We start from the raw sequence: 11,431 nt of genomic DNA on the forward strand, positions 1-11,431 counted from the left end.
CAGCCGGGCGGCTCGCTCACGCAGCCCCGGGAAGCCGGGCGGGAAGCGGCCCCCGACACCTTGGCCCGCCCTCTCCTCGCGGGGCGCCCACAGCAGATGGAGCTGCTGGACGGGGTCGTGTGAAAGGCAGGTGCTGAGAGACGCCAGGATGTCTGCCGGTCATCATCTCGGCTGAAGAGATGAGAGGCGCGCAGGGTACTAAGCACCCTTCCTCAGGTCGCTGAGAAAAACGCGGAGGCAGCTAGAGCAGAGGGAAGGGCACTTGGTGTCCCCAAGCTTGTCTCTGTCCCTCCTAACTACGCAGTTGGGCCAATAAGAGAGCTCACCTGCGAAAATCCTTGCTTCAATTTTTTTTCTCCCTGGAGCACCAGGGCTATGGTAGCATCCTGGCGCTGCCACGACATGCGATTAAGAGCTGTGGCTCTTCAACAGCCCGGGAATAATGTGTGTGCGGGGCAGTGAGGAGAGAGCCCAGGCTGCAGTCCGGGTAGTCCACGGATGTATCTGAAAGGAGAAAACGTTCTCTTCCTTTCGCCAGAGTGATTAATCCCTGACGGGAGTGACAGAAACTAGTGGATGGGATCTGTAGCACTAAGTACTTTTACATGGCAAGAATTTGAAAAAGTGCCGGTTTAGGGTGTAATCCCTCTAGTGACTACAGGGGGGCTCTGGATTCACAACTCAGCTGCTGCAGCAAGACGGGTGTAGACCCTGTTGATGCCAACGGACAGTTCATGAAATTACTTGTATGAGTTTGGGTAAATGTTGCCACATAGTGCTTATTTTCCTTCAGATGCTCTGCAGGGCTTTATAGAAAATTCGTGGCTGAAGAAGGGATGAATTTTAATCGCCACGCAACCTTATTTAGAAAAAGATGATCTCAGTTTTGTGGTTTATAATGTTAGTGTATATGTTGCGTTTCTGAACGCACAATGGCTTTTAGGTGTACAAGGTGCTGTTAGTGAATGAATGATAAATGCATGTTTTAAGCATTTGCGTGTTGAGAAACGTTTTGCCGACACACAACTCAGCTTGTTTGAGAGAATTATTTAAGAACGTGCATGGTTTGCTAAGGAGGTACCCAGTCCTTTTACAGGAGTGGAAGTTTTGCTGTTGAATAAAGTAGAGTAAATTAGAGTAAAAGCTTGCAACTTTTATTAGATGTTTATTAGATTAAGTGTTACCAGGCTTTGGACCTTTCCTAAGATTCAGCTGTATAACATTCACAGCGTAAGTACAAACCTGATCACAAAGCAGACTAGATTCTGGAATGGTTTGTTTTGTAGGCAGCCTATTTTCATGCCTCACTATTCTGATAGTAAAGCCATTTTCCTGATATCCAGTCTAAACCTACTTTGTAGCAACTTCAAGCCATTGGTCTGTGTCCTGTTCTCTGCAGCAAGAGAGAAAGAAAAGGTGTTTTCCCTCTTCTGTATAGCCCTTCAGATGTTTGAAGAATGACTGCTATTGTGTCCCCGATTAATTGCCTTTTCTGCAAGCTAAACATGTCTGCTTCCTTTAGTCTCTCCTCGTGCCAGGTCCTACCGACTTGAATTAATTCAGAACCATCTGACTGTTTCCTTTGTTATTTTATCCCTCAGATTGTCCCCTTCCTTATCCAGATAATCCTTATTGGGTATCTGGTCACAGCTTCTCTTTTCTGTGAAGACTGAGTCAAAGTAGATGTGGACTAGCTCCATCTTTGCATGTTCTGCATAGAGTTTGTCCTGGCTATTTAACAGTAGATCCACAGTTTTCTTGGTCTTTCATTTTTGGCCAGCATACTCACAGCGTACTCTTCTTATTGTCTTCAACTTCCCTCATCAGGTGCAGCTCACTTTTTACCTTTGCTATCCTGATTTTGTCCCTGCAAGTCATTGCTGTTTCCTGATATGCTTCCTTGGTGATCTGCCCATCTTCCTTTTGCTTGTATGCTTTCCTCTTGCATTTGAAGCACCCTAAAAGCTCCTCATACAGCCAGTTGGTCCCTTACCATTCTTGTGCTTCCATCATGTTGGAGTAGTTTCTTTTTTGGTTTCCAATACTCTGCCACTTAGAAGCTTCCAGCCCTCTCATCTTTATCTTTCAGTCTGTCTTTCTATAGCACCATATTGCCTATCTTTCACCTTTTGCCATCACCCAAATACATTCCGATCCGTTATCTTCCTCCTGCACCAGGGAACAGGTGCATGTATTTTTGACATACAAGGTGACACTACCACTTTTTTCTTCCAACCCTGCCCATCCGAAACAGTACAGACTGAGATGTTGCTGTTCCAGTCCCACCAGGGCTCTGTGTTACCAATCAGATTATAGTTCTTCTAGATCATCCTGCTTGTTTCCCATCCCTCTTGCATTGGATTTTTTTTTTTATTCCCACTTAATTGTTTCCCTTTTGCATCACTTGGTGCTGTCCTGTGGCTCTCTGGTGCTTTCCCAGAGTTCAGCTGCTTTTTCTAGTCCTTTCCCATCTGGATTGTGTGCTCTTCTGCTGAAGGTTTTTGTTGACCATCCCCCATGGAACCTAGTTTAAAGTTCTTCTTATAGTAGTAGGTTGGTATGACAATGCCCAAAAATGCTCTTTCCAGTTCTGGTTAGATGGATCCCTGTCTCTTGATAGCAGCCCTCTTCTCCAAACACCCAAATGGTTGCTGAAGAAACCAAAGTTCACATCAAGAGCACCATTTCAGTCATGCATTTCCTTCCTTGAGTGATGGTCCCTGCCTGGGCCCTTGTCTTCCACTGAGAGGATTGATGAGAACAACACTTGCGCTCCAAGCTCTTTAATCCTCTTGCCAAGAGCCTCAGACTCCTCTGATCTGCTCAGTGGAGCGCTCCACTGATGGTAGAGAATTTTCTATTTGCTAATTACACTTAATTTAGAAGTCTGTCAACTTCAAAGGTGTTCTAGCAAGGAGCAATCCCTGGGATTGCAGTTGTAGCTACTGCTGGTTTAATGACAGGAAGGAGGATACAAAACCCCTCCCCATAAGCCTTATCCACATTGAAAAACTGACCAAAGTTTGGCCCTAAAAATTCATAACTTTGTGGCAGAAGCTTCCAAAAATCCGGGAGATGAACTGCTTCCAATGCCCAGCCATACCAGGGTACCTGAAGAAAACAATTCAGTTAAATCCTGGTTGTATCATGCTGAACAATATTGTGGCCATTCCCTTGTAATGGCTGCTTTTCCTTGTTTTCTCAACCAGCGTCAAGTTAAATCTTTTAATATAGTTTTTGACTGTGTGCAGTTGATATCTTTATTGGGATGTTCAGCAGTATTAGGACTGTGCCAGTTTCAATATCCTGTTAATCCAGGAGGAGCTTGAGAGAGTTAGAAAATGTGGGTGTAATAGAAGGAATCTTTCTTTAGAATTATTATGGGTCTTTGCTAAAAGTCAGCTGCAGAAGGGAACCTTTTGTTTGTGACTCTTACTTCTCATTTATGCCATGCAAGATGTCGTAAAAGCTTTGTTTTGGTGGCTCTTTTTTTTTTGCGCTTGTTTTGCACATTAGGAACACTAGGTCCTGACTCTCTTTCTCGCTGGAGGAACTTGGCAAGAATGTCAGAGAATTTGGCTGGCGACATTGCAAGAGGCTGAAAAATGAGTTGCAGCTCTCTCAGGTCAATTTGACATTGAAGTTACAATCTTACTCGTCTCACCTAAACTGATAGGAAGGCATTTAGTGAGGCTGAACTAGAAACAATGGGCTTGATTCTGATCTTGGCAGTCTTTCATTAGTGCTCTTTTATTTCTTCTGTCTGAGAGGGGGATCATGCCATCTCTCTCTCAGGTCCATTTCACTGAATGTAAATAATTTTTGTTTGCAAATTATTGTCAGTTTGAACTTGGCTGATAGAATACAAAGTTGTGTCCAGCAGAACCTCAATTACAGACTCAGGCATGTGGTATTTGGGTTGTTAATACAGGATTAGTTCTACTTTCCTTTTTAAGTTATTTTTCAGGAGCCTCGCTACACCTGCTATTGGTTTATCTAGTTCTCATATGAATAGTGAAACATCCAAGGGGACTGGATACATCTGTTGAATAGACCTAGTGAAGCAGTAGAAAAATGCCCATAATTTTGTACTCAAAAACTTCTTGTTTCTGAGTTGTGAACCAGGTCTTATTGTCATCCATGGAGTTCCCTTGCCTACCACTCTGAGACTAAACCATTGCATACTGAGTTCAGTGAGAGTCAGTGGATCAGATGTGATGCACCTAAAAGCTTATTCTGTAGTACAGAGACTAGATTTTGTAAAGTGCACTTTTCCATGCCTACTTTTTAAGTAATAGAATATACAATAGATGAGAGACATTATTTGAAAGAGGCTTGAGGTAAATCCTAAGAGACTGGAGGAAACTTGTTACTGATGGACTGTGGAACAAGAAGCATTAAGAATGGCTTAAGTTTAAAGGGGTAATGATGTAGTTACATTTTGTTAGATGGGAGGGGTTTTCAGTCCTGACATCCTGAGAACTACACCACACAGTAGCAGCTTATAGCTGGTGAATGCCAATGGAGTCAAGACAACTTGTGGCCTGTTCTTTTTTCATTGCAAACATCATTTTCAAATAGGAAGGAATGTACATGTGGGGAATTTTGTTAGTGAAGCAAGATTCATTTTAAACTTCCATGCTAAATATTAATCACTGAAGAAAGTTGGAGTTCACACTGTGCTGTGTTTGGGCTTGTATTTCCCATCCGATTGCTCGATATGTCTTTATATATGACCAGTGCATTAGATTATTACCTTTTATATATCTATATCTCAAACTTATTTTTCACTCAGCTTGGATGGTGAGACTAGACTTGTCAGTTTCTCTCTTATGTTCTTAGAACCAATTTTCTTCTATTAGTGTGACATAATAATGGATGGGTTGACTGCTATTCATATGGCCAGGAACCCAGCATTATTTTAGGACCCTCTTCTCTCATGTATCTGGATAATAGAGAAAAGTCAGATCTGACCTACATACATGGGTTCTAAAAGGTGTAAAAGCATGTGTGGCAGTCCCCAAGGACAGCAACATTTCCCACTCTTTTCCCCACCATGGCACATCCCCTCCTATTTTCCCTCTGTCACCTGCCTGCTGCTTCTGCTACTTCTACTGACCCAGGGGTGAGGCACTCTACAGCCTTCCTGCTGTGGTTCAGCCAAAGACGCAACAGTGGCTGGCTTGGTCCCCAGGGCGTTCCCTGTCACCTTGGGAGCAGTCATGGGGAAAGGCTGCCATTGTTGCTGATGTCTCTGGCTGAACCTGGCTTCACCTGCAGCCCAGCTGGAGTAGGGCAGAAGTGGCTCTGGAGCCTTCCCTTCAACCTTCCCTCCCCTGCACTTGGGGCAGACAGGGACAGTGGAGACAGCCACAGCAGTGGCTGAGGAAGGGGGAAAATGGAAGGGAGGTGACAGGTCACTAAACACAGTATCAACCCCCTTCCCCCCTCCTCCTTACAAAATTCTGGATTTATCCATGATCTCCATTCATATAAAACAAAAAACAAGAAAAACCAGGGCACTGCCCCTATATGTATTCCCTTTTGAAATCCTATGGCTGACTCAGGGGTTGGACAGTTCAAAGTATAACCTAAGGTAAATCTACCCACAGACTGGGTTACCAGTGTTGCATTCGGGGTCCATATTTAATTCTTTTGGGTTTTGTGACAGGTGGAGCACATGACAAGCAGATTTCACACAGGACTGTTAAAACAGGGTACTTTTTACTTAAATAACATGAAAATATACTGTTCTAAACAAAGTAATAAACTGTAGCAAGACCATGCCCCAGGGGTGGTACTCTAGTGACCATATGACTCCTGCTGCCACAAGCTCTTTGGGGTACCTTCCTCTTTTCATCGCCTGCCATTCCTTGATGTAACTGTTATAATATTAAGGGAGGCTGCCCCAGGGTCCCAGAGCCCTATTTCACTTCAGCCAACTGGTATGTCCCGTAACCAACTGACCACAGTCTTGCTCCTTGGGCACTGAGTTGTGACCCTCCTGGCCCTATCAGTGCCTCAGGGGACCCGTTGCCTTATGGGCTATATTTGTGTCCTCCGCCTTCCCCTTTAGCTGTGCCTATGCCTTGCAGACGTTACCCAATGTTGATCTAGAGGGCGTCCTCTGGCGCCACATCTGGTTTTTGGCCTTCAGGCCTTGAACCCTTGTTTGGGTCTCAGCCTTCCTTGCCTTGGCTCCATTATTCTGACTGCCCTTCAGTTCATGTTTACTGCCCCAGACTTTGGCTTCTGGGCCCTACCCCTGTCTCTCACTCATGTGCTCTGGGTCCCTGGCCCTGCCCTGGTGTCTTGTGCCTCAGACCAGCCCTTAGCCCTCTGGGTCTCTGACCCCAGGCTAGGCTGCCTATCTCAGAGTGCCCCAACAGGCAGCCCTCCATGGCCTCCACACCTTCCCCATAGCCACAACCTGGGCCTCTAGCACTAAGCTTAAAAGCAACAAAAACATAAGCATGCTGCTTTAATAAGTACAAGTCTCCCTACACTGGTTCTGTTCCCCACAGGCATCATATCTCCCTTGGAGTCCTCTCATCCTAGCTCTCTTGGGTGTCTATCTCCTGCAGCCCTTCTCTCCCAGAAGCTCCTCTCCCTGCAGGAGGCAGGGCAACATTGCCTTCTTGGCCTCAGAAACTGAGCTTGTGCGCGCTGAAGCCCCACCCCTTCCTGTCATGTGGCATCCCAGCCACACACAGGGGCTTCCACTTGGGTTTGATAGCCAGCTTGTTCTTCTCTGCTGCAGTATCCTGCTGTTTTCTCCTGCTCAAGTGACAGGGGCCTTGGCCTCTGTTACATAAAACCACTCTGATTTTTTTCTTGCCTCTCTCTGCCACTCTGAAACATTTCTGGGCTTAACTTGGGGTTCCCTTAGGTCCCCAAGATCCTTATTCTGCAGCTTACAACCTGTCTTCTCTGAACCAGATCAGCTTGCTTCCTTTTACTTTGGCTGACTCCACAGTTAAAGTGTCCCCTGCTACAAAAGTATGTTCTTTACAGCTGTTTGAGCTTCCCTGGTGTCTTTGTGAGTCTTCCCCTACTTATCCTGTTATTTGGCTCTAAAATTCAGGATCAACATGCTGGCGTCTTTGTTCTGTGTTTAAGAATTTTCCCCTTCCCAAACCCACGCTCCCTGTAGAGAATTTGGAGCCAAGGGGTCCACCTCAGCTTCAGCTAACCCACAGTGCTTCCATCTGAATAGGCAGTTGTGTTCTAACAATCTGTCATCAGTCCTGATCTGGGAGGGTGATGACATAGCCCTTATCAGCAAATGGAGGATTCCCCATACACTGAGGCCTTTTATGATTCAACAATTAGATAACATCAACCAGAATTTATGGGTGGTTCAAAGACATTCCCTACCTCTTAACTCCAGCATATATGTGTAAAAACACTGTGCTCCAGACATTTATTTACCACACATAACACCCTTACTTTTCTAAGACAGAAGTATATAGGTGCAAGACTTCCATGTGAAATGTGTCAGCCCTTCCCAGATTAATGAACATACTATCTTTAATAATACTTTCTGTCTCCGGGAAGACCATTGCATTTCTATCATAATTTGATGTTTGTTCATGTCTGGTCCACTTATGGTTTGTCTTATATGTGTATGGTACACATGCACACTTATTTATATTTAAAACTATGAGGTTAAAAGGCGCTTTTCTCTTTATACCTGTACCGACAACCACTGTAAAATATCGACCACAGAATAACATTTCTAGCCTGGTAATACCAAGTAACTGTATACTTTTACTGTTTTTACTTGTTTTGTAATTGGTGGTATCCACAGGCTGATTTTGCTAGAGTGGCTCATAATTCAGTGTTAAATGTCATTAACAGATCGAAGCTAAACGATACTTTCGCTTAAGCTCCATGCAAATTCATTATACCCAATTTCATATGCCTGTATGTACATAATTGAAAACAGAAGTTGGCCCATCATATGCTTCTGCATGTGGTAATGGAATATAACATATCTTTAAGCTGCTATTTGAATAAAGTCAGTTGAGTGGTACATTATAATCTAGCATGACATAACTTTAGGGACAGTTTTAGAATTAATGAGCCCTGACAGGACTCCCTAAGTTTCTTTGTGCTGCAGATCTCAATTCAGGACATCAGCATCTTTGTTAAGAACTCTAAAATCCCTTATGATTTATCTCAGGGGTGTAGGTTGTAGCCGTGTTGGTCTAAGGACATAGACAGACAAGGTTCTTTGGGTGAATCTGATATCTTTTATTAGACCAACTTAAAGTTTTAAGTTGTCTGCCTGTGATTTATCTCAGTGTTTATAATGTGTATACAAAGATAAGACTAACACAATTATGAAGAGATAAGCAAGATAGCAACAAAAATAACAATTTTACAAATAACTGTGATTCCAGTGGAAGAAAGGGTCAGCTCCATTGACTTCATTAACACTTTTCTAAGGTGTACCAACTGATGATTTAATAGTCTTGGGATGTGTGATAATACATGCATGCTGTATGTTGGCCTTTTTGTTGGAATGTTTATTATGTGAATTTTAAGTTAGCTCAATAGTGTTGTCTGGAGCAACAAGTAGAAAGAAGAATGACTCTGAGCTAATACTTGAGATTTGTTAACCAACAACACTGAGCTTTTCATTTTGATTTTTTTGCCTTCTCTGCACCATACTAACAAAACTGGCTTTGATTATAGGGCCAGTGACCAGGAACACATAGGATCCATGGTAGATTTAAAAAGGGGCCCTCTCTTAAAGAGGCTTCTGTGGCTTCAGAAACTAGCTGAGGTTACTGTCACCATCACCATTTAAAGAAGACAGACGTGTACCTGGGCTGTCATTTTAAAATTGTTTTATTTATACGTTGTTTTTACTGATAAAGTAAACAATGCTGTTTGTTTTAAGAAGGCTGATTGCTGTAAGCTTCTTGTCAAACTCCTGAAGGGGAAAAACTGGTGTCCAAGTTAGGTTGTACATGCTGGGTATGAATGGTTGTTACATGGAATACTGTACACCAAGGCCCCTCCGAGGCCTACCCCTGCTACACATTACATATATTACAGAATTAACTGTCTAATCATGCAAGACATTTAGACTGGCTGCAAGTACAAAGTAATTATCACACCATAAAAATGAGCATCCAGCAATAAAGAGAGCCAACTAGCTGCAAATTAGTGCTTGAAAATGTATAACAACTCTAGCTGGTTCCTATCCAAGTTCTTAATTTGAACATGTGGCAGGGCCTTCAAGTGTAAGACAACTGTGGAGAGAGAAAGGTGCAAATCCAGTGGTGGGAAGGATTGCACTGGAAAGACGGAAAAGAGGTTAGTAGGGCACTTAATCCTGTAACCATGACAGACTGAACAGAAAACCATAAACCCACCAGGGCATATTTAATGTTTCTTTATTTACTGCAGCACTTGGTTATTTATCTGAACAAAACTGGCTGGCTTCATGTGGCCCTGGAGAGATTTTTTTATAAATAGATTGCTATTCACATGTTGCACAAACAAAAGCATTTGGAGCTGTCTATAGTTACCCATCTGTTATGTTTTTCAGTGGTATGGGACTTTCTGAAAAACTGATGTGGTGCATAGAGAATACTAAGCAGAACACAGGGTGCTGGGCTGACTTTACTTGGAATTTCCTTCCTCTGGGATGATGTCTCAGATGCAATATTAGTTCAACTTCTTTGCATTTAATTTCCTTGGTTTTAGTGGAAGCGTGCTTGCATTGATGTTTTTGCCCTCAACTTCAAAGGGGATTAAGGCTAAATGTGGCCCATACTCATCAAAATTTCAGGCTAAGTAAAGTGAAAAGAGAGGTTGTTTAGAATGTCTGCGTTGTTTCTCCAGCCCACCCTGAAGATGGGCTCTTGTCTTCCCGTTCCTTTCAAGTCTCATATCTTCTGTGAAAGAGTTCTGGTCTGTCTAACAGGCACCTGACTTCAACAATGAGTTATAATCAGGGATCCTGGTTTTCTCTGATTAAAAATTGCAAATTCTCTGATTGATTTAAAAACTCAAAATCCGTGATAAAAATTAAAGGCCCCCCACAGCCCTCCCAGCGTTCCTGGTGCCCCGCACTCCTCCCCACAGTCTCAACAGCCCTCCTGATGCCCCTCGCAACAGCCCCCCAGACCTGCAGACATGCAGACACAGACACTGACACCCACCCCAACAGTTAAGTGTGTGTGTGTGTGTGTGGGGGAGGGGCGGGGCAGGGCGGGGGGAAAAGGAAAGTGCTGGGAGGATAGATCAAGAAGGGGGGGGGGTGTGCCCCTGTGCCTGATCCCAGGAGCAGGGCCGGGGGGTGAGGGCAGGGGTGCCACTCTGTGGGCCACACACATGCCAGCCGGCCTGACAGGAGGTTCGCAAGTGAAGGCTGCCATCGCAACTCTGCCACTGCAACCTGCGCTACTATCCCATAGTCACCTGCATGGCTTTGTGGGGAAAATGGAACAGGGTGTAGCAGCAGCAGTGCAGTAGCAACCACCATGTGTGAGCCACATATGTGCCACCCGGCCAGGGGGTGAAATGGGGGACTTGCATGCAGCGGCATGCCCTGCAACCAACTGCACGGCTCCGTAGCAGTATGGGGTAGAGGCAGTTGCATGCAGGGTGGGTAGGCTTTGCGGGCAAGCACTGCTACCGTGGAGCCATGGCCTTTGCCCCTGGATCCTAGAGGTAAGTGGGGCTTGGGTGCTGTGGCACAGAGCTGGGGAAGATGGTTGGGGGCTGAGGGAGCAGGGGGTGCTGCCGGCTCCAGGCGGCACATCACAGCTGGGAGCAGGGCCAGGGGGTGAGGATAGGGGTGCCCTTCAGCAGGGGGGCTTTGTGGGAAAGCGATGCGGGGAGCAGTGTGATGGTGCCTGTCATGTGCCAGCCACACACATGTTGCACAGTGGAGGGGGAGAAGGAGGCTGGTACGCAGCCAGAGCACAGCTCCGTGGCCGACGCTGCAGCCACGACGAGGGATGGGGGCGCAGAGCGGGGGTTTGGGCTTGCATGTGGTGGCCGCTGCCACTTACCTGGAGGCCCATGATGGCCATGACGGCTGCTGCCTACGAAATCTCCCGCTGCCGCCGCGGAGCCATGCCTGGAGCTGGCTGCTGGCCAGCAGCAGCAGCGTGGTGGTGGCTGGGTGGCTCGCAGCCATCCCCGCCACCACCCTGCGCTGCTGCCGCTGGCCGCATAGCTCCAAGCACAGCTCCGCAGGGGCAGCAGGAGGTTTTATAGGCAGCGGCAGTCACTGCTGGCACGGGCAGCCACACAGGTAAGCGGCAGTGGCTGCTCGTGCCAGTGGTGACAAAACCTCCTGCTGTCACCGCAGAGCTGTGCTCAGAGCTGTGCGGCCAGTAGCAGTGGCGTGGCGCAGGGCGGTGGTGGGGATGGGAATAGCCGCATGCCGCCCAGCCCCCACCATGCT

At 45.8% G+C, this 11,431-nt stretch overlaps 1 protein-coding gene across 2 annotated transcripts in view; it reads left to right on the forward strand.

Moving 5' to 3' along the window:
• The first annotated feature begins 48 nt into the window (after positions 1-48).
• Positions 49-11,431, forward strand: part of COLGALT2 (collagen beta(1-O)galactosyltransferase 2) — a 110,853-nt gene continuing 99,470 nt past the window's right edge. Inside the window, exon 1 of one of the 2 annotated variants that reach the window (XR_003092267.1) lies at positions 49-758. The gene's annotated coding sequence lies outside the window, so the exon portion shown is untranslated. The remainder of the gene's footprint in view (positions 759-11,431) is intronic. The other variant, XM_014527114.2, reaches the window with a different exon arrangement.

The sequence above is a fragment of the Alligator sinensis genome, unplaced genomic scaffold, assembly GCF_000455745.1.
Source record: "Alligator sinensis unplaced genomic scaffold, ASM45574v1 scaffold471_1, whole genome shotgun sequence".
NCBI classification, from domain to species: domain Eukaryota; kingdom Metazoa; phylum Chordata; order Crocodylia; family Alligatoridae; genus Alligator; species Alligator sinensis.